At 40.7% G+C, this 22541-nt stretch overlaps 1 long non-coding RNA gene across 1 annotated transcript in view; it reads right to left on the reverse strand.

Annotated features, from left to right (window-relative positions):
• LOC147816039 (uncharacterized) overlaps positions 1 to 22493 on the reverse strand; it is a 90605-nt gene extending 68112 nt beyond the window's left edge. Inside the window, exons 1-2 of the long non-coding RNA XR_015431609.1 lie at positions 19956 to 22493; positions 19265 to 19322 (exon numbers count right to left, since the gene is read on the reverse strand). This is a non-coding gene — a long non-coding RNA (uncharacterized LOC147816039). The remainder of the gene's footprint in view (positions 1 to 19264; positions 19323 to 19955) is intronic.
• Positions 22494 to 22541: the final 48 nt, after the last annotated feature.

The following is a 22541-nucleotide window of genomic DNA, read 5'->3' on the forward strand; positions in this document are numbered from 1 at the left end:
CCTGTCAATGGCTGCGCGATATGAATTTCGCACCCGGCTCGCATCGACCCTAGAGCTGGCTTCATTAATAAATTATTGTATTACAAATTAAAATGCTTAAAAAATCTTGAAGAGGATATTAATAACACAAAATCTATAAACTAGACAAGAACCTATATCAGAGCTGTGATGGCGCAGGGGTCAGAGTTTTCTCCCACCAATGAGGTGACCAGAGGAACAGGGCCCGAATCCTGACAATGGCTGAGCGGGATGAATACCGCACCCGGCTCGCATCGACCCTAGAGGTGGCTTCAGTAATAAATTAATGTATTACAAATTAAAATGCTTAAAAATCTAGAGGAGGATATTAATAACACAAAATCTATAAACTAGACAAGAACCTATATCAGAGCTGTGATTTCGCAGGGGACAGAGTTTTCTCCCACCAATGAGGTGACCAGAGGAACAGGGCCCGAATCCTGACAATGGCTGAGCGATATGAATACCGCACCCGGCTCGCATCGACCCTAGAGGTGGCTTCAGTAATAAATTATTGTATTACAAATTAAAATGCTTAAAAAATCTTGAAGAGGATATTAATAACACAAAATCTATAAACTAGACAAGAACCTATATCAGAGCTGTGATGGCGCAGGGGACCACTAATTAGGTTAAAAGGGCCCGAATCCTGTCAATGGCTGGGCGATATGAATTACGCAACCGGCTCGCATCGACCCTAGAGCTGGCTCTTCTCCCACAAATGAAGTGAACAGGGCCCGAATCCTGTCAATGGCAGGGCGATATGAATTCTACACCCGGCTCGCATCCACCCGAGAAATGGCTTCATTAATAAATTATTGTATTACAAATTAAAATGCTTAAAAAATCTTAGAGGATATTAATAACACAAAACCTATAAACTAGACAAAAACCTATATCAGAGCTGCGATGGCGCAGGGGACAGAGTTTTCTCCCACCAATGAGGTGAACAGGACCCGAATCCTGTCAATGGTTGGGCGATATGAATTTCGCACCCGGCTCGCATCAACCCTAGAGCTGGCTTCATTAATGAATTATTGTATTACAAATTTAAATGCTTAAAAAATCTTGAGGAGGATATTAATAACACAAAACCTATAAACTAGACAAGAACCTATATCAGAGCTGTGATGGCGCAGGGGACAGAGTTTTCTCCCACCAATGAGGTGAACATGGCCCGAATCCTGTCAATGGCTGGGCAATATGAATTCCGAACCCGGCTCGCATCGACCCTAGAGCTGGCTTCATTAATAAATTATTGTATTACAAATTAAAATGCTTAAAAAATCTTGAAGAGGATATTAATAACACAAAATCTATAAACTAGACAAGAACCTACATCAGAGCTGTGATGGCGCAGGGGACGACTAATGAGGAGAAAAGGGCCCGAATCCTGTCAATGGCAGGGCGATATGCATTACGCACCCGGCTTGCATCGACCCTAGAGCAGGCTCTTCTCCCGCCAATGAAGTGAACAGGGCTCGAATCCTGTCAATGGCTGGGCGATATGAATTCCGCACCCGGCTCGCATCCAACCTAGAGATGGCTTTTCTCCCACCAATGAGGTGAACAGGGCCGGAATCCTGTCAATGGCAGGGCGATATAAATTCCGCACACGGCTCGCATCCACCCGAGTAATGGCTTCATTAATAAATTATTGTATTACAAATTAAAATGCTTAAAAAATCTTGAGGAGGATATTAATAACACAAAACCTATAAACTAGACAAGAACCTATATCAGAGCTGTGATGGCGCAGGGGACAGAGTTTTCTCCCTCCAATGAGGTGACCAGAGGAACAGGGCCCGAATCCTGACAATGGCTGAGCGATATGAATACCGCACCCGGCTCGCATCGACCCTTGAGGTGGCTTCAGTAATAAATTATTGTATTACAAATTAAAATGCTTAAAAAATCTTGAGGAGGATATTAATAACACTAAACCTATAAACTAGACAAAATCCTATATCAGAGCTGTGATGGCGCAGGGGACAGAGTTTTCTCCCACCAATGAGGTGAACAGGACCTGAATCCTGTCAATGGCTGGGCGATATGAATTTCGCACCCGGCTCGCATCAACCCTAGAGCTGGCTTCATTAATGAATTATTGTATTACAAATTAAAATGCTTAAAAAATCTTGAGGATATTAATAACACAAAACCTATAAACTAGACAAGAACCTATATCAGAGCTGTGATGGCGCAGGGGACAGAGTTTTCTCCCACCAATGAGGTGAACATGGCCCGAATCATGTCAATGGCTGGGTAATATGAATTCCGAACCCGGCTCGCATCGACCCTAGAGCTGGCTTCATTAATAAATTATTGTATTACAAATTCAAATGCTTAAAAAATCTTGAAGAGGATATTAATAACACAAAATCTATAAACTAGACAAGAACTTATACCAGAGCAGTGATGGCGCGGGGGACAGAGTTTTCTCCCACCAATGAGGTTAAAAGGGCCCGAATCCTGTCAATGGCTGGGCGATATGAATTACGCAACCGGCTCGCATCGACCCTAGAGCTGGCTCTTCTCCCACAAATGAAGTGAACAGGGCCCGAATCCTGTCAATGGCAGGGCGATATGAATTCTACACCCGGCTCGCATCCACCCGAGAAATGGCTTCATTAATAAATTAGTGTATTACAAATTAAAATGCTTAAAAAATCTTGAATAGGATATTAATAACAAAAAACCTATCAACTAGACAAGAACCTATATCAGAGCTGTGATGGCGCAGGGGACAGAGTTTTCTTCCACCAATGTGGTGAACAGGGTCCGAATCCTGTCAATGGCAGGGCGGTATGAATTCCGCACCCGGCTCGCATCCACCCGAGAAATGGCTTCAATAATAAATTATTTTATTACTAATTAAAATGTTTAAAAAATCTTGAGGAGGATATTAATAACACAAAACCTATAAACTAGACAAAAACCTATATCAGAGCTGTGATGGCGCAGGGGACAGAGTTTTCTCCCACCAATGAGGTGAACAGGACCCGAATCCTGTCAATGGCTGGGCGATATGAATTCCGCACCCGGCTCGCATCGACCCTAGAGCATTCTTCATTAATAAATTATTGTATTACAAATTAAAATGCTTAAAAAATCTAGAGGATGATATTAATAACACAAAATCTATAAACTAGACAAGAACCTATATCAGAGCTGTGATGGCGCAGGGTACCACTAATGAGGTGAAAAGGGCCCGAATCCTGTCAATGGCTGGGCGATATGAATTACGCAACCGGCTTGCATCGACCCTAGAGCTGGCTCTTCTTTTACAAATGAAGTGAACAGGGCCCGAATCCTGTCACTGGCTGGGCGATATGAATTCCGCACCCGGCTCGCATCCACCCTAGTGATGGCTTTTCTCCCACCAATGAGGTGAACAGGGCCCGAATCCTGTCAATGGCTGGGCGATATGAATTCCGCACCCGGCTCGCATCCACACGAGAAATGGCTTCATTAATAAATTATTGTATTACAAATTAAAATGCTTAAAAAATCTTGAGGAGGATATTAGTAACACAAAACCTATAAACTAGACAAAAACCTATATCAGAGCTATGATGGTGCAGGGGACAGAGTTTTCTCCCCCCAATGAGGTGAACAGGACCCGAATCCTGTCAATGGCTGGGCGATATGAATTCCGCACCCGGCTCGCATCGACCCAAGAGCTGGCTTCATTAATAAATTATTGTATTACAAATTAAAATGCTTAAAAAATCTTCAGGAGGATATTAATAACACAAAACCTATAAGCTAGAGAAGAACCTATATGAGAGATGTGATGGCGCAGGGGACAGAGTTTTCTCCCACCAATGAGGAGAACAGGGCCCGAATCCTGTCAATGGCTGGGCAATATAAATTCCGCACCCGGCTCGCATCGACCCTAGAGCTGGCTTCATTAATAAATTATTGTATTACAAATTAAAATGCTTAAAAAATCTTGAAGAGGATATTAATAACACAAAATCTATAAACTATACAAGAACCTATATCAGAGCTGTGATGGCGCAGGGGACCACTAATGAGGTGAAAAGGGCCCGAATCCTGTCAATGGCTGGGCGATATGAATTACGCAACCGGCTCGCATCGACCCTAGAGCTGGCTCTTCTCCCACAAATGAAGTGAACAGGTCCCGAATCATGTCAATGGCTGGGCGATATGAATTTCGCACCCGGCTCGCATCGACCCTTGAGCTGGCTTCATTAATAAATTATTGTATTACAAATTAAAATGCTTAAAATATCTAGAGGAGGATATTAATAACACAAAACCTATAAACTAGACAAGAACCTATATGAGAGCTGTGATGGCGCAGGTTACAGAGTTTTCTCCCACCAATGAGGTGAACAGGGCCCAAATCCTGTCAATGGCTGGGCAATATAATTCCGCACCCGGCTCGCATCGACCCTAGAGCCTGCTTCATTAATAAATTATTGTATTACAAATTAAAATGCTTAAAAAATCTTGAAGAGGATATTAATAACACAAAATCTATAAACTAGACAAGAACCTATATCAGAGCTGTGATGGTGCAGGGGACCACTAATGAGGTGAAAAGGGCCCGAATCCTGTCAATGGCTGGGCGATATGAATTACGCAACCGGCTCGCATCGACCCTAGAGCTGGCTCTTCTCCCACAAATGAAGTGAACAGGTCCCGAATCATGTCAATGGCTGGGCGATATGAATTTCGCACCCGGCTCGCATCGACCCTTGAGCTGGCTTCATTAATAAATTATTGTATTACAAATTAAAATGCTTAAAATATCTAGAGGAGGATATTAATAACACAAAACCTATAAACTAGACAAGAACCTATATGAGAGCTGTGATGGCGCAGGTTACAGAGTTTTCTCCCACCAATGAGGTGAACAGGGCCCAAATCCTGTCAATGGCTGGGCAATATAATTCCGCACCCGGCTCGCATCGACCCTAGAGCCTGCTTCATTAATAAATTATTGTATTACAAATTAAAATGCTTAAAAAATCTTGAAGAGGATATTAATAACACAAAATCTATAAACTAGACAAGAACCTATATCAGAGCTGTGATGGTGCAGGGGACCACTAATGAGGTGAAAAGGGCCCGAATCCTGTCAATGGCTGGGCGATATGAATTACGCAACCGGCTCGCATCGACCCTAGAGCTGGCTCATCTCCCACAAATGAAGTGAACAGGGCCCGAATCCTGTCAATGGCTGGGCCATATGAATTACGCACCCGGCTCGCATCCACCCGAGAAATGGCTTCATTAATAAATTATTGTATTACAAATTAAAATGCTTAAAAAATCTTGAGGAGGATATTAGTAACACAAAACCTATAAACTAGACAAAAACCTATATCAGAGCTGTGATGGCGCAGGGGACAGAGTTTTCTTCCACCAATGTGGAGAACAGGGTCCGAATCCTGTCAATGGCAGGGCGGTATGAATTCCGCACCCGGCTCGCATCCACCCGAGAAATGGCTTCAATAATAAATTATTTTATTACTAATTAAAATGTTTAAAAAATCTTGAGGAGGATATTAATAACACAAAACCTATAAACTAGACAAAAACCTATATCAGAGCTGTGATGGCGCAGGGGACAGAGTTTTCTCCGACCAATGAGGTGAACAGGACCCGAATCCTGTCAATGGCTGGGCGATATGAATTCCGCACCCGGCTCGCATCGACCCTAGAGCATTCTTCATTAATAAATTATTGTATTACAAATTAAAATGCTTAAAAAATCTAGAGGATGATATTAATAACACAAAATCTATAAACTAGACAAGAACCTATATCAGAGCTGTGATGGCGCAGGGTACCACTAATGAGGTGAAAAGGGCCCGAATCCTGTCAATGGCTGGGCGATATGAATTACGCAACCGGCTTGCATCGACCCTAGAGCTGGCTCTTCTTTTACAAATGAAGTGAACAGGGCCCGAATCCTGTCACTGGCTGGGCGATATGAATTCCGCACCCGGCTCGCTTCCACCCTAGTGATGGCTTTTCTCCCACCAATGAGGTGAACAGGGCCCGAATCCTGTCAATGGCTGGGCGATATGAATTCCGCACCCGGCTCGCATCCACACGAGAAATGGCTTCATTAATAAATTATTGTATTACAAATTAAAATGCTTAAAAAATCTTGAGGAGGATATTAGTAACACAAAACCTATAAACTAGACAAAAACCTATATCAGAGCTATGATGGTGCAGGGGACAGAGTTTTCTCCCCCCAATGAGGTGAACAGGACCCGAATCCTGTCAATGGCTGGGCGATATGAATTCCGCACCCGGCTCGCATCGACCCAAGAGCTGGCTTCATTAATAAATTATTGTATTACAAATTAAAATGCTTAAAAAATCTTCAGGAGGATATTAATAACACAAAACCTATAAGCTAGAGAAGAACCTATATGAGAGATGTGATGGCGCAGGGGACAGAGTTTTCTCCCACCAATGAGGAGAACAGGGCCCGAATCCTGTCAATGGCTGGGCAATATAAATTCCGCACCCGGCTCGCATCGACCCTAGAGCTGGCTTCATTAATAAATTATTGTATTACAAATTAAAATGCTTAAAAAATCTTGAAGAGGATATTAATAACACAAAATCTATAAACTAGACAAGAACCTATATCAGAGCTGTGATGGCGCAGGGGACCACTAATGAGGTGAAAAGGGCCCGAATCCTGTCAATGGCTGGGCGATATGAATTACGCAACCGGCTCGCATCGACCCTAGAGCTGGCTCTTCTCCCACAAATGAAGTGAACAGGTCCCGAATCATGTCAATGGCTGGGCGATATGAATTTCGCACCCGGCTCGCATCGACCCTTGAGCTGGCTTCATTAATAAATTATTGTATTACAAATTAAAATGCTTAAAATATCTAGAGGAGGATATTAATAACACAAAACCTATAAACTAGACAAGAACCTATATGAGAGCTGTGATGGCGCAGGTTACAGAGTTTTCTCCCACCAATGAGGTGAACAGGGCCCAAATCCTGTCAATGGCTGGGCAATATAATTCCGCACCCGGCTCGCATCGACCCTAGAGCCTGCTTCATTAATAAATTATTGTATTACAAATTAAAATGCTTAAAAAATCTTGAAGAGGATATTAATAACACAAAATCTATAAACTAGACAAGAACCTATATCAGAGCTGTGATGGTGCAGGGGACCACTAATGAGGTGAAAAGGGCCCGAATCCTGTCAATGGCTGGGCGATATGAATTACGCAACCGGCTCGCATCGACCCTAGAGCTGGCTCATCTCCCACAAATGAAGTGAACAGGGCCCGAATCCTGTCAATGGCTGGGCCATATGAATTACGCACCCGGCTCGCATCCACCCGAGAAATGGCTTCATTAATAAATTATTGTATTACAAATTAAAATGCTTAAAAAATCTTGAGGAGGATATTAGTAACACAAAACCTATAAACTAGACAAAAACCTATATCAGAGCTGTGATGGCGCAGGGGACAGAGTTTTCTTCCACCAATGTGGAGAACAGGGTCCGAATCCTGTCAATGGCAGGGCGGTATGAATTCCGCACCCGGCTCGCATCCACCCGAGAAATGGCTTCAATAATAAATTATTTTATTACTAATTAAAATGTTTAAAAAATCTTGAGGAGGATATTAATAACACAAAACCTATAAACTAGACAAAAACCTATATCAGAGCTGTGATGGCGCAGGGGACAGAGTTTTCTCCGACCAATGAGGTGAACAGGACCCGAATCCTGTCAATGGCTGGGCGATATGAATTCCGCACCCGGCTCGCATCGACCCTAGAGCATTCTTCATTAATAAATTATTGTATTACAAATTAAAATGCTTAAAAAATCTAGAGGATGATATTAATAACACAAAATCTATAAACTAGACAAGAACCTATATCAGAGCTGTGATGGCGCAGGGTACCACTAATGAGGTGAAAAGGGCCCGAATCCTGTCAATGGCTGGGCGATATGAATTACGCAACCGGCTTGCATCGACCCTAGAGCTGGCTCTTCTTTTACAAATGAAGTGAACAGGGCCCGAATCCTGTCACTGGCTGGGCGATATGAATTCCGCACCCGGCTCGCTTCCACCCTAGTGATGGCTTTTCTCCCACCAATGAGGTGAACAGGGCCCGAATCCTGTCAATGGCTGGGCGATATGAATTCCGCACCCGGCTCGCATCCACACGAGAAATGGCTTCATTAATAAATTATTGTATTACAAATTAAAATGCTTAAAAAATCTTGAGGAGGATATTAGTAACACAAAACCTATAAACTAGACAAAAACCTATATCAGAGCTATGATGGTGCAGGGGACAGAGTTTTCTCCCCCCAATGAGGTGAACAGGACCCGAATCCTGTCAATGGCTGGGCGATATGAATTCCGCACCCGGCTCGCATCGACCCAAGAGCTGGCTTCATTAATAAATTATTGTATTACAAATTAAAATGCTTAAAAAATCTTCAGGAGGATATTAATAACACAAAACCTATAAGCTAGAGAAGAACCTATATGAGAGATGTGATGGCGCAGGGGACAGAGTTTTCTCCCACCAATGAGGAGAACAGGGCCCGAATCCTGTCAATGGCTGGGCAATATAAATTCCGCACCCGGCTCGCATCGACCCTAGAGCTGGCTTCATTAATAAATTATTGTATTACAAATTAAAATGCTTAAAAAATCTTGAAGAGGATATTAATAACACAAAATCTATAAACTAGACAAGAACCTATATCAGAGCTGTGATGGCGCAGGGGACCACTAATGAGGTGAAAAGGGCCCGAATCCTGTCAATGGCTGGGCGATATGAATTACGCAACCGGCTCGCATCGACCCTAGAGCTGGCTCTTCTCCCACAAATGAAGTGAACAGGTCCCGAATCATGTCAATGGCTGGGCGATATGAATTTCGCACCCGGCTCGCATCGACCCTTGAGCTGGCTTCATTAATAAATTATTGTATTACAAATTAAAATGCTTAAAATATCTAGAGGAGGATATTAATAACACAAAACCTATAAACTAGACAAGAACCTATATGAGAGCTGTGATGGCGCAGGTTACAGAGTTTTCTCCCACCAATGAGGTGAACAGGGCCCAAATCCTGTCAATGGCTGGGCAATATAATTCCGCACCCGGCTCGCATCGACCCTAGAGCCTGCTTCATTAATAAATTATTGTATTACAAATTAAAATGCTTAAAAAATCTTGAAGAGGATATTAATAACACAAAATCTATAAACTAGACAAGAACCTATATCAGAGCTGTGATGGTGCAGGGGACCACTAATGAGGTGAAAAGGGCCCGAATCCTGTCAATGGCTGGGCGATATGAATTACGCAACCGGCTCGCATCGACCCTAGAGCTGGCTCATCTCCCACAAATGAAGTGAACAGGGCCCGAATCCTGTCAATGGCTGGGCCATATGAATTACGCACCCGGCTCGCATCCACCCGAGAAATGGCTTCATTAATAAATTATTGTATTACAAATTAAAATGCTTAAAAAATCTTGAGGAGGATATTAATAACACAAAATCTATAAACTAGACAAGAACCTATATCAGAGCTGTGATGGCGCAGGGGACCACTAATGAGGTGAAAAGGGCCCGAATCCTGTCAATGGCTGGGCGATATGAATTACGCAACCGGCTCGCATCGACCCTAGAGCTGGCTCTTCTCCCACAAATGAAGTGAACAGGTCCCGAATCATGTCAATGGCTGGGCGATATGAATTTCGCACCCGGCTCGCATCGACCCTTGAGCTGGCTTCATTAATAAATTATTGTATTACAAATTAAAATGCTTAAAATATCTAGAGGAGGATATTAATAACACAAAACCTATAAACTAGACAAGAACCTATATGAGAGCTGTGATGGCGCAGGTTAAAGAGTTTTCTCCCACCAATGAGGTGAACAGGGCCCAAATCCTGTCAATGGCTGGGCAATATAATTCCGCACCCGGCTCGCATCGACCCTAGAGCCTGCTTCATTAATAAATTATTGTATTACAAATTAAAATGCTTAAAAAATCTTGAAGAGGATATTAATAACACAAAATCTATAAACTAGACAAGAACCTATATCAGAGCTGTGATGGTGCAGGGGACCACTAATGAGGTGAAAAGGGCCCGAATCCTGTCAATGGCTGGGCGATATGAATTACGCAACCGGCTCGCATCGACCCTAGAGCTGGCTCATCTCCCACAAATGAAGTGAACAGGGCCCGAATCCTGTCAATGGCTGGGCCATATGAATTACGCACCCGGCTCGCATCCACCCGAGAAATGGCTTCATTAATAAATTATTGTATTACAAATTAAAATGCTTAAAAAATCTAGAGGAGGATATTAGTAACACAAAACCTATAAACTAGACAAAAACCTATATCAGAGCTGTGATGGCGCAGGGGACAGAGTTTTCTTCCACCAATGTGGAGAACAGGGTCCGAATCCTGTCAATGGCAGGGCGGTATGAATTCCGCACCCGGCTCGCATCCACCCGAGAAATGGCTTCAATAATAAATTATTTTATTACTAATTAAAATGTTTAAAAAATCTTGAGGAGGATATTAATAACACAAAACCTATAAACTAGACAAAAACCTATATCAGAGCTGTGATGGCGCAGGGGACAGAGTTTTCTCCGACCAATGAGGTGAACAGGACCCGAATCCTGTCAATGGCTGGGCGATATGAATTCCGCACCCGGCTCGCATCGACCCTAGAGCATTCTTCATTAATAAATTATTGTATTACAAATTAAAATGCTTAAAAAATCTAGAGGATGATATTAATAACACAAAATCTATAAACTAGACAAGAACCTATATCAGAGCTGTGATGGCGCAGGGTACCACTAATGAGGTGAAAAGGGCCCGAATCCTGTCAATGGCTGGGCGATATGAATTACGCAACCGGCTTGCATCGACCCTAGAGCTGGCTCTTCTTTTACAAATGAAGTGAACAGGGCCCGAATCCTGTCACTGGCTGGGCGATATGAATTCCGCACCCGGCTCGCATCCACCCTAGTGATGGCTTTTCTCCCACCAATGAGGTGAACAGGGCCCGAATCCTGTCAATGGCTGGGCGATATGAATTCCGCACCCGGCTCGCATCCACACGAGAAATGGCTTCATTAATAAATTATTGTATTACAAATTAAAATGCTTAAAAAATCTTGAGGAGGATATTAGTAACACAAAACCTATAAACTAGACAAAAACCTATATCAGAGCTATGATGGTGCAGGGGACAGAGTTTTCTCCCCCCAATGAGGTGAACAGGACCCGAATCCTGTCAATGGCTGGGCGATATGAATTCCGCACCCGGCTCGCATCGACCCAAGAGCTGGCTTCATTAATAAATTATTGTATTACAAATTAAAATGCTTAAAAAATCTTCAGGAGGATATTAATAACACAAAACCTATAAGCTAGAGAAGAACCTATATGAGAGATGTGATGGCGCAGGGGACAGAGTTTTCTCCCACCAATGAGGAGAACAGGGCCCGAATCCTGTCAATGGCTGGGCAATATAAATTCCGCACCCGGCTCGCATCGACCCTAGAGCTGGCTTCATTAATAAATTATTGTATTACAAATTAAAATGCTTAAAAAATCTTGAAGAGGATATTAATAACACAAAATCTATAAACTAGACAAGAACCTATATCAGAGCTGTGATGGCGCAGGGGACCACTAATGAGGTGAAAAGGGCCCGAATCCTGTCAATGGCTGGGCGATATGAATTACGCAACCGGCTCGCATCGACCCTAGAGCTGGCTCTTCTCCCACAAATGAAGTGAACAGGTCCCGAATCATGTCAATGGCTGGGCGATATGAATTTCGCACCCGGCTCGCATCGACCCTTGAGCTGGCTTCATTAATAAATTATTGTATTACAAATTAAAATGCTTAAAATATCTAGAGGAGGATATTAATAACACAAAACCTATAAACTAGACAAGAACCTATATGAGAGCTGTGATGGCGCAGGTTACAGAGTTTTCTCCCACCAATGAGGTGAACAGGGCCCAAATCCTGTCAATGGCTGGGCAATATAATTCCGCACCCGGCTCGCATCGACCCTAGAGCCTGCTTCATTAATAAATTATTGTATTACAAATTAAAATGCTTAAAAAATCTTGAAGAGGATATTAATAACACAAAATCTATAAACTAGACAAGAACCTATATCAGAGCTGTGATGGTGCAGGGGACCACTAATGAGGTGAAAAGGGCCCGAATCCTGTCAATGGCTGGGCGATATGAATTACGCAACCGGCTCGCATCGACCCTAGAGCTGGCTCATCTCCCACAAATGAAGTGAACAGGGCCCGAATCCTGTCAATGGCTGGGCCATATGAATTACGCACCCGGCTCGCATCCACCCGAGAAATGGCTTCATTAATAAATTATTGTATTACAAATTAAAATGCTTAAAAAATCTTGAGGAGGATATTAGTAACACAAAACCTATAAACTAGACAAAAACCTATATCAGAGCTGTGATGGCGCAGGGGACAGAGTTTTCTTCCACCAATGTGGAGAACAGGGTCCGAATCCTGTCAATGGCAGGGCGGTATGAATTCCGCACCCGGCTCGCATCCACCCGAGAAATGGCTTCAATAATAAATTATTTTATTACTAATTAAAATGTTTAAAAAATCTTGAGGAGGATATTAATAACACAAAACCTATAAACTAGACAAAAACCTATATCAGAGCTGTGATGGCGCAGGGGACAGAGTTTTCTCCGACCAATGAGGTGAACAGGACCCGAATCCTGTCAATGGCTGGGCGATATGAATTCCGCACCCGGCTCGCATCGACCCTAGAGCATTCTTCATTAATAAATTATTGTATTACAAATTAAAATGCTTAAAAAATCTAGAGGATGATATTAATAACACAAAATCTATAAACTAGACAAGAACCTATATCAGAGCTGTGATGGCGCAGGGTACCACTAATGAGGTGAAAAGGGCCCGAATCCTGTCAATGGCTGGGCGATATGAATTACGCAACCGGCTTGCATCGACCCTAGAGCTGGCTCTTCTTTTACAAATGAAGTGAACAGGGCCCGAATCCTGTCACTGGCTGGGCGATATGAATTCCGCACCCGGCTCGCATCCACCCTAGTGATGGCTTTTCTCCCACCAATGAGGTGAACAGGGCCCGAATCCTGTCAATGGCTGGGCGATATGAATTCCGCACCCGGCTCGCATCGACCCAAGAGCTGGCTTCATTAATAAATTATTGTATTACAAATTAAAATGCTTAAAAAATCTAGAGGAGGATATTAATAACACAAAACCTATAAACTAGACAAGAACCTATATGAGAGCTGTGATGGCGCAGGTTACAGAGTTTTCTCCCACCAATGAGGTGAACAGGGCCCAAATCCTGTCAATGGCTGGGCAATATAATTCCGCACCCGGCTCGCATTGACCCTAGAGCCTGCTTCATTAATAAATTATTGTATTACAAATTAAAATGCTTAAAAAATCTTGAAGAGGATATTAATAACACAAAATCTATAAACTAGACAAGAACCTATATCAGAGCTGTGATGGTGCAGGGGACCACTAATGAGGTGAAAAGGGCCCGAATCCTGTCAATGGCTGGGCGATATGAATTACGCAACCGGCTCGCATCGACCCTAGAGCTGGCTCATCTCCCACAAATGAAGTGAACAGGGCCCGAATCCTGTCAATGGCTGGGCCATATGAATTCCGCACCCGGCTCGCATCCACCCGAGAAATGGCTTCATTAATAAATTATTGTATTACAAATTAAAATGCTTAAAAAATCTTGAGGAGGATATTAGTAACACAAAACCTATAAACTAGACAAAAACCTATATCAGAGCTATGATGGCGCAGGAGACAGAGTTTTCTCCCCCCAATGAGGTGAACAGGACTCGAATCTTGTCAATGGCGGGGCGATATGAATTCCGCACCCGGCTCGCATCGACCCTAGAGCTGGCTTCATTAATAAATTATTGTATTACAAATTAAAATGCTTAAAAAATCTAGAGGAGGATATTAACAACACAAAACCTATAAACTAGACAAGAACTTATACCAGAGCTGTGATGGCGCAGGGGACAGAGTTTTCTCCCACCAATTAGGTGAACAGGGCTCGAATCCTGTCAATGGCTGGGCGATATGAATTCCGCACCCGGCTCGCATCCACCCGAGAAATGGCTTCATTAATAAATTATTGTATTACAAATTAAAATGCTTAAAAAATCTTGAAGAGGATATTAATAACACAAAACCTATAAACTAGACAAGAACCTATATCAGAGCTGTGATGGCGCAGGGGACCACTAATGAGGTGAAAAGATCCCGAATCCTGTCAATGGCTGGGCGATATGAATTCCGCACCCAGCTCGCATCGTCCCTAGAGATGGCTTTTCTCCCACCAATGAGGTGAACAGAGCCCGAATCCTGTCAATGGCTGGGCGATATGAATTCCGCACCCAGCTCGCATCGTCCCTAGAGCTGGCTTCATTAATAAATTATTGTATTACAAATTAAAATGCTTAAAAAATCTAGAGGATATTAACAACACAAAACCTATAAACTAGACAAGAACCTATATCAGAGCTGTGATGGCGGAGGGGACAGAGTTTTCTCCCACCAATGAGATGAACATGGCCTTAATCCTGTCAATGGCTGGTCGATATGAATTCCGCTCCCGGCTCGCATCGACCCTAGAGCTGGCTTCGTTTATAAATTATTGTATTACAAATTAAAATGCTTAAAAAATCTTGAAGAGGATATTAATAACACAAAATCTATAAACTAGACAAAAACCTATATCAGAGCTGCGATGGCGCAGGGGATCACTAATGAGGTGAAAAGGGCCCGAATCCTGTCAATGGCTGGGCGATATGAATTAAGCACAAGGCTCGCATCGACCCTAGAGCTGGCTCTTCTCCTACCAATGAGGTGAACTGGGCCCGAATCCTGTCAATGGCTGGGCGATATGAATTCCGCACCCGGCGCGCATCGACCCTAGAGCTGGCTTCATTAATAAATTATTGTATTACAAATTAAAATGCTTAAAAAATCTAGAGGAGGATATTAATAACACAAAACCTATAAACTAGACAAGAACCTATATCAGAGCTGTGATGGCGAAGGGGAAAGAGTTTCCTCCCAATAAAGAGGTGAACAGGGCCCGAATCCTGTCAATGGCTGGGCGATATGAATTCCGCACCCGGCTCGTATCGACCCTAGAGCTGGCTTCATTAATAAATTATTGTATTACAAATTAAAATGCTTAAAAAATCTTCAGGAGGATATTAATAACACAAAACCTATAAACTAGACAAGAACCTATATGAGAGCTGTGATGGCGCAGGGGACAGAGTTTTCTCCCACCAATGAGGTGAACAGGACCCGAATCCTGTCAATGGCTGGGCAATATGAATTCCGCACCCGGCTTGCATCGACCCTAGAGCTGGCTTCATTAATAAATTATTGTATTACAAATTAAAATGCTTAAAAAATCTTGAAGAGGATTAATAACACAAATGTATTAATAACACAAAATCTATAAACTAGACAAGAACCTGTATCAGAGCTGTGATGGCGCAGGGTTCCACTAATGAGGTGAAAAGGGCCCGAATCCTGTCAATGGCAGGGCGATATGAATTCCGCTCCCGGCTCGCATCCGCCCTAGAGATGGCTTTTCTCCCACCAATGAGGTGAACAGGGCCCGAATCCTGTCAATGGCTGGGCGATATGAATCCCGCTCCCGGCTCGCATCCACCCGAGAAATGGCTTCATTAATAAATTATTGTATTACAAATTAAAATGCTTAAAAAATCTTAAAGAGGATATTAGTAACACAAAACCTATAAACTAGTCAAAAACCTATATCAGAGCTATGATGGCGCAGGGGACAGAGTTTTCTCCCCCCAATGAGGTGAACAGGACCCGAAACCTGTCAATGGCTGTTCGATATGAATTCCGCACCCAGCTCGCATCGGCCCCAGAGCTGGCTTCATTAATAAATTATTGTATTACAAATTAAAATGCTTAAAAAATCTTGGACTATATTAATAACACAAAACCTATAAACTAAACAAGAACTTATACCAGAGCTGTGATGGCGCAGGGGACAGAGTTTTCTCCCACCAATGAGGTGAACAGAGCTCGAATCCTGTCAATGGCTGGGCGATATGAATTCCGCACCCGGCTCAATTCCACCCGAAAAATGGCTTCATTAATAAATTATTGTATTACAAATTAAAATGCTTAAAAAATCTTGAAAAGGATATTAATAACACAAAATCTATAAACTAGACAAGAACCTATATCAGAGCTGTGATGGCGCAGGGGACCACTAATGAGGTGAAAAGGGCCCGAATCCTGTCAATGGCTGGGCGATATGAATTACGCACCCGGCTCGCATCGACCCTAGAGTTGGCTTCATTAATAAATTATTGTATTACAAATTAAAATGCTTAAAAAATCTAAAGGAGGATATTAACAACACAAAACCTATAAACTAGACAAGAACCTATATCAGAGCTGTGATGGCGCAGGGGACAGAGTTTTCTCCCACCAATGAGATGAACAGGGCCTTAATCCTGTCAATGGCTGGGCGATATGAATTCCGCACCCGGCTCTCATCGACCCTAGAGCTGGCTTCATTAATAAATTATTGTATTACAAATTAAAATGCTCAAAAAATCTTGAAGAGAATATTAATAACACAAAATCTATAAACTAGACAAGAACCTATATCAGAGCTGTGATGGCGCAGGGGACAGAGTTTTCTCCCACCAATGTGATGAACAGGGCCTTAATCCTGTCAATGGCTGGTCGATATGAATTCCGCACCCGGCTCGCATCGACCCTAGAGCTGGCTTCATTAATAAATTATTGTATTACCAATTAAATTGCTTATAAAATCTTGGGGAGGATATTAATAACACAAAACCTATAAACTAGACAAGAACCTATATCAGAGCTGTGATGGCGCCGGGGACAGAGTTTTCTCCCACCAATGAGGTGAACAGGGCCCGAATCCTGTCAATGGCTGGGCGATATGAATTCCGCACCCGGCTCGCATCGACCCTACAGCTGGCTTCATTAATAAATTATTGTATTACAAATTAAAATGCTTAAAAAATCTTGAGGAGGATATTAATAACACAAAACCTATAAACTAGACAAAAACCTATATCAGAGCTGTGATGGCGCAGGGAACAGAGTTTTCTCCCACCAATCAGGTGAACAGGACCCGAATCCTGTCAATGGCTGGGCGATATGAATTCCGCATCCGGCTGGCATCGACCCTAGAGCTGGCTTCATTAATAAATTATTGTATTACAAATTAAAATGCTTAAAAAATCTAGAGGAGGATATTAATAACACAAAACCTATAAACTAGACAAGAACCTATATCAGAGTTGTGATGGCGCAGGGGACAGAGTTTTCTCCCACCAATTAGATGAACAGGGCCTTAATCCTGTCAATGGCTGGTCGATATGAATTCCGCTCCCGGCTCGCATCGACCCTAGAGCTGGCTTCATTAATAAATTATTGTATTACAAATTAAAATGCTTAAAAAATCTAGAGGAGGATATTAACAACACAAAACCTATAAACTAGAAAAGAACCTATATCAGAGCTGTGATTGCGCAGGGGACAGAGTTTTTTCCCACCAATGAGATGAACAGGGCCTTAATCCTGTCAATGGCTGGTCGATATGAATTCCGCACCCGGCTCGCATCGACCCTAGAGCTGGCTTCATTAATAAATTATTGCATTACAAATTAAAATGCTTAAAAAATCTTGAGGAGGATAGTAATAACAAAAAACCTATAAACTAGACAAGAACCTATATCAGAGATGTGATGGCGCAGGGGACAGAGTTTTCTCCCACCAATGTGGTGAACAGGGTCCGAATCCTCTCAATGGCTGGGCGATATGAATTCCGCACCCGGCTCGCATCGACCCTAGAGTTGGCTTCATTAATAAATTATTGTATTACAAATTAAAATGCTTTAAAAATCTAGAGGAGGATATTAACAACACAAAACCTATAAACTAGACAAGAACCTATATCAGAGCTGTGATGGCGCAGGGGACAGAGTTTTTTCCCACCAATGAGATGAACAGGGCCTTAATCCTGTCAATGGCTGGTCGATATGAATTCCGCCACCGGCTCGCATCGACCCTAGAGCTAGCTTCATTAATAAATTATTGTATTACAAATTAAAATGCTCAAAAAATCTTGAAGAGGATATTAATAACACAAATCCTATAAAGTAGACTAGAACCTATATCAGAGCTGTGATGGCGCAGGGGACCACTAATGAGGTGAAAAGGGCCCGAATCCTGTCAATGGCTGGGCGATATGAATTACGCACCCGGCTCGCATCCACGCTCGATATGGCTTTTCTCCCACCAATGAGGTGAACAGGGCCCGAATCCTGTCAATGGCTGGGCGATATGAATTACGCACCCGGCTCGCATCGACCCTAGAGCTGGTTTCATCAATAAATTATTGTATTACCAATTAAATTGCTTATAAAATCTTGAGGAGGATATTAATAACACAAATCCTATAAAGTAGACTAGAACCTATATCAGAGCTGTGATGGCGCAGGGGACAGAGTTTTCTCCCACCAATGAGGTGAACAGGGCCCGAATCCTGTCAATGGCTGGGCGATATGAATTCCGCACCCCGCCCGCATCGACCCTAGAGCTGGCTTTCGTAAATAAATTATTGTATTACAAATTAAAATGCTTTTAAAATCTTGAGGAGGATATTAACACAAAATCTTTAAACTAGACAAGAAACTATACGAGAGCCGTGAAGTAAGTCCATTGTAGTATCTCTTGACCCCAACAGAAAATAATGGTCTTTTAGTGTCTGATGTTAACAATTCTCACAACTGGGGACTGAATTAGAAATCTTAAGACGATAGGAACCAAACTATCTTACTTGTCGTACCTTTAATCCAAACTTATTTATAAACAAGACGCGTTCGAAACTTTCATAAAATAAGTAAATTATGATATATTAGTAAATTTGAGCCTGAATTTATTTCAATTTTTGTTAGCAGACATCTCTCATAGCCTTCCGTCTACTTTGCCTGAAAAAGTGATCAAATCCCAAATCCCTTTCCAAATTTAGGTGCTGTCGTTATAGTTGATTGGCCTGAAAATTTATTGAAGCACTAAAATAGAATTCTTACCAGAGCCATGATGAATCACAAAATACTATTCTGCATCATATAAAGAGAACATCCTCTCCTATAAAATGTAAAGTAATTAATAAGATATGAATAGAATACGTAGTAAAAGTACTAAAATATAAAAACCAAATTTTGTGCTAAAAAGTCTATTTATTTAAAATGGTAAACCCTCATTACTAACAGAATTTTTATTGAGTTGAAAAATTCTGATTGAGATCGTTCTTGAAAATGTTTTCCTCTTTAAAAGAAAAAAACGGGAAAGATTTCGTGTGTTTATAAAAAATTTAAGTTGATTAAGTTCTGTGTGAGTATCATCGGAGCACTCTTGTCTTGACAATCGACGTCGAAAGTTATGAAAAATAATGGCACGAAAATGTTCACGATTCAATTCCATTTTTTGAAAGAGAAGAACTTTTCAAATTACTGTCAACAACACAAATGAAGCTATAATGGTAGATGGTCTGCTGAATTTATATTTAAAAATATCAAACTTTCGATTAAAATCGTCTGCGGTCGCCTAGTAACACTTACTGTTGCCAAGGCCAGAAATATAAATAGCAGCCCTCGTAAGAGAGCTGGAATCTCTAATAAGTTATTATAAAAACGGTTACATGACTGGTGTGTAAAATTTCAGAATTGCAATACATAAAACAGTTAAGAAAGAAAAACAAAAATGCAACGTTTTACTTACAGTGTTTGTCCTTCAAAAGCAACAGTTTCTCTTAATCTGCTCAAAGAAAATGATTCAGGCAATGATTCAAAGGATTCGAAGACCAAAAGAGGAGTAGAGTAGATGTCTTCCCAGAGAAGACCAAGGCAGTCCAGGATATGATCGGCGGAAGCATTGATAGCAGAGGGAGTAGGTTTTAGTTCCTTAGGAATATAGTGAACCCTTTAGATGACCAGTAGCTAGGCGGGAGGGTACAGACTCTCCTTTCAAAGGGAAGAGTCAAAGAAACTCCAGGATTATTTCCTTTATACCAATTGTGGGTGGGAGGAATCAGCCAGTCCCTGAGAAGCTGGGATTTTTTTAGGGAGTAAAGTTCAAGATAGGTGAGATCAGAAGAGGTAGGGTGTGATAGGCTGCAACCCTCTCTACCCAGGCTATCCGCTAAGTCGTTGACCAACATGAGACCAACGTGAGAATGAATCCACTGCAGGTGAATATTATGCTGAAGGGACAAGAGTTTTAATTAGCTTAGGATGGAAATACTGGTTTTGCCGACAATATTGGTTATGTTTTTGAGATTTTGCAGGAAGCTGGGGCTAACAGTGAGTATCCAAAGGTCTTCAAAACAAAGGTCACTGTGCATAACTAATTCCAGACCCCTGTTGATAGCATGAAGTTCACTTTTGAAAACTAGAAAATCCTTAAAAGCTGAAATATATTAAATAAGAATTAAAAATAAACCATTTTTTTCTGTTCACAGGAAACAGGAAACTGAATTGAAGAGAAAATGTGACGTGAATAATTGAGTCTGTTAAGGACTGAAAGCCGGTATGATACTGAAAATCACATCGAAAAGAAAAAAATTGAAAGAAATTGAATGAAGTGCTGTGAAACATATTAGATAAAAACAAGAAAACAAAATGAAAATTAATTCGGAAAAATTTGGTAGACACATTGAATGAAAAGCTAAATGAAAAATGTATAAAAAAAACTGAAAAACTAAAAAAAATTGAAAACCAATGGAAAAAAAATAGAAAAACGAAAAGACAAACAGATGGAATGGGGAATTTGTCACTTGAAAAAATAATGAAGGAAAGTACGAAAAACAAGAAGTCAAAGCACGAGTTGAATGAACGGTTGCACGGGGCATGCATGTTATGAATCGAAAAAACTGGATCAAGAATTGGAAAAAAAAACTGAATACACTGATAAAAAAACTATAAGACATACTGATATTGACACATTCAATGAAATATCTTATTGACACATTCGGCAATAATTTGAAACAATAAATAAATAAACTTAATATGCGTTGGAAAGCGATGAGACTATTAAAAAAGAAAAAAGTACGAAATGGGGTGACAAAACATGACCAGAGACTTGAATTATAAAGAACAAAAAAAAGGTAAATATATTGTAAAAAACTAGAACCTAAAAAACAATGAAAAGAGGAAGAAAAATTGATAAGTAATGAAAATAATAACTTGAAAATTTGAGAGGAAAAAAAACTTGAAAATTAGAAATAAAAAAATTAAAAAAATTAAAAAAATGAAAAATAAAAAATAATAAAAAACACCACTACGAAAGTCACGGATGGAATTTATCAGCTGTAATAAAAAATAGAAAGTTATAATTTAAACAAAAATAAGAAGAAACTGTAAAACTAAGTATTGCGAAAAAAATGGATGATGAAAAACACCCAAAAAAGCTGAACACACTGGGAAAAAATAAAAATACTGAAAGAAAACCAATGGAAAATACCTAAAAATATGAATTGAAAACACACCGAATAGTAAGAAAAACACAATGCAAAAAATGGAAATAAAAGTTAAACACATTTAAAAAAAATCAATGGAAAACACACTGATAAAAAATCAACTGAATACACACCGAAAAAAACCAATAGAGAACACAAAAAAAAAAACAATAAAAAACGCAACGAGAAAATACCAATGGAAATTACACTAACAGAGCTGATAGAAACACACTGAAAATGAAAAATAACTGATGATGGAAAAAATAGAAATGAACACACACTGAAAAACACACAGAACACACTGGAAAAAAAAACAATTGAAAAATCGGAAAAACACAATGGAAAATAGAAAAAATACACTGGAATTCCCTGGAAAAAATGGCGAAAAAACATTGAGGAAGAAAAAAACAGAATAGAAACACAATGGAAAAAATAGAGAAAGCTCAACGGAAAAATGGAAATAGCAGAATTTAGTAAACACAATGGAAAAAACCGAAAAAGAAAATAACAATGGAAAAAAATTAGATAGCATTGAAGGAAAATTTAGAAAAAAATACAAAGGAAAAAATATAAGAGTCACGCTCTGGAAAATATCAAAAATTGGAAAACAACAACAATATTAAAAATTCAATATAAAAAATTGGAAAATGAAATTCAACGGAAAAACAAAATGGAAAAAATGAAAGAAAAAATCCTTCTAGAAAAAATTAAAAACCACAATGAAAAATGAAAAAAGACACTAAAAGTTTAAAAACAAAATAAAAATAAAAAAACACTGAGAAAAAATGCAGGAAGCACAATGGAAAATGCAGAATTTAGTAAACACAATGGAAAAGGAAAGAAAAAAAAAT

The sequence above is a fragment of the Parasteatoda tepidariorum genome, chromosome 2, assembly GCF_982258835.1.
Source record: "Parasteatoda tepidariorum strain Cologne lab strain chromosome 2, Ptep-v5.0, whole genome shotgun sequence".
In the NCBI taxonomy this organism is placed as follows: domain Eukaryota; kingdom Metazoa; phylum Arthropoda; class Arachnida; order Araneae; family Theridiidae; genus Parasteatoda; species Parasteatoda tepidariorum.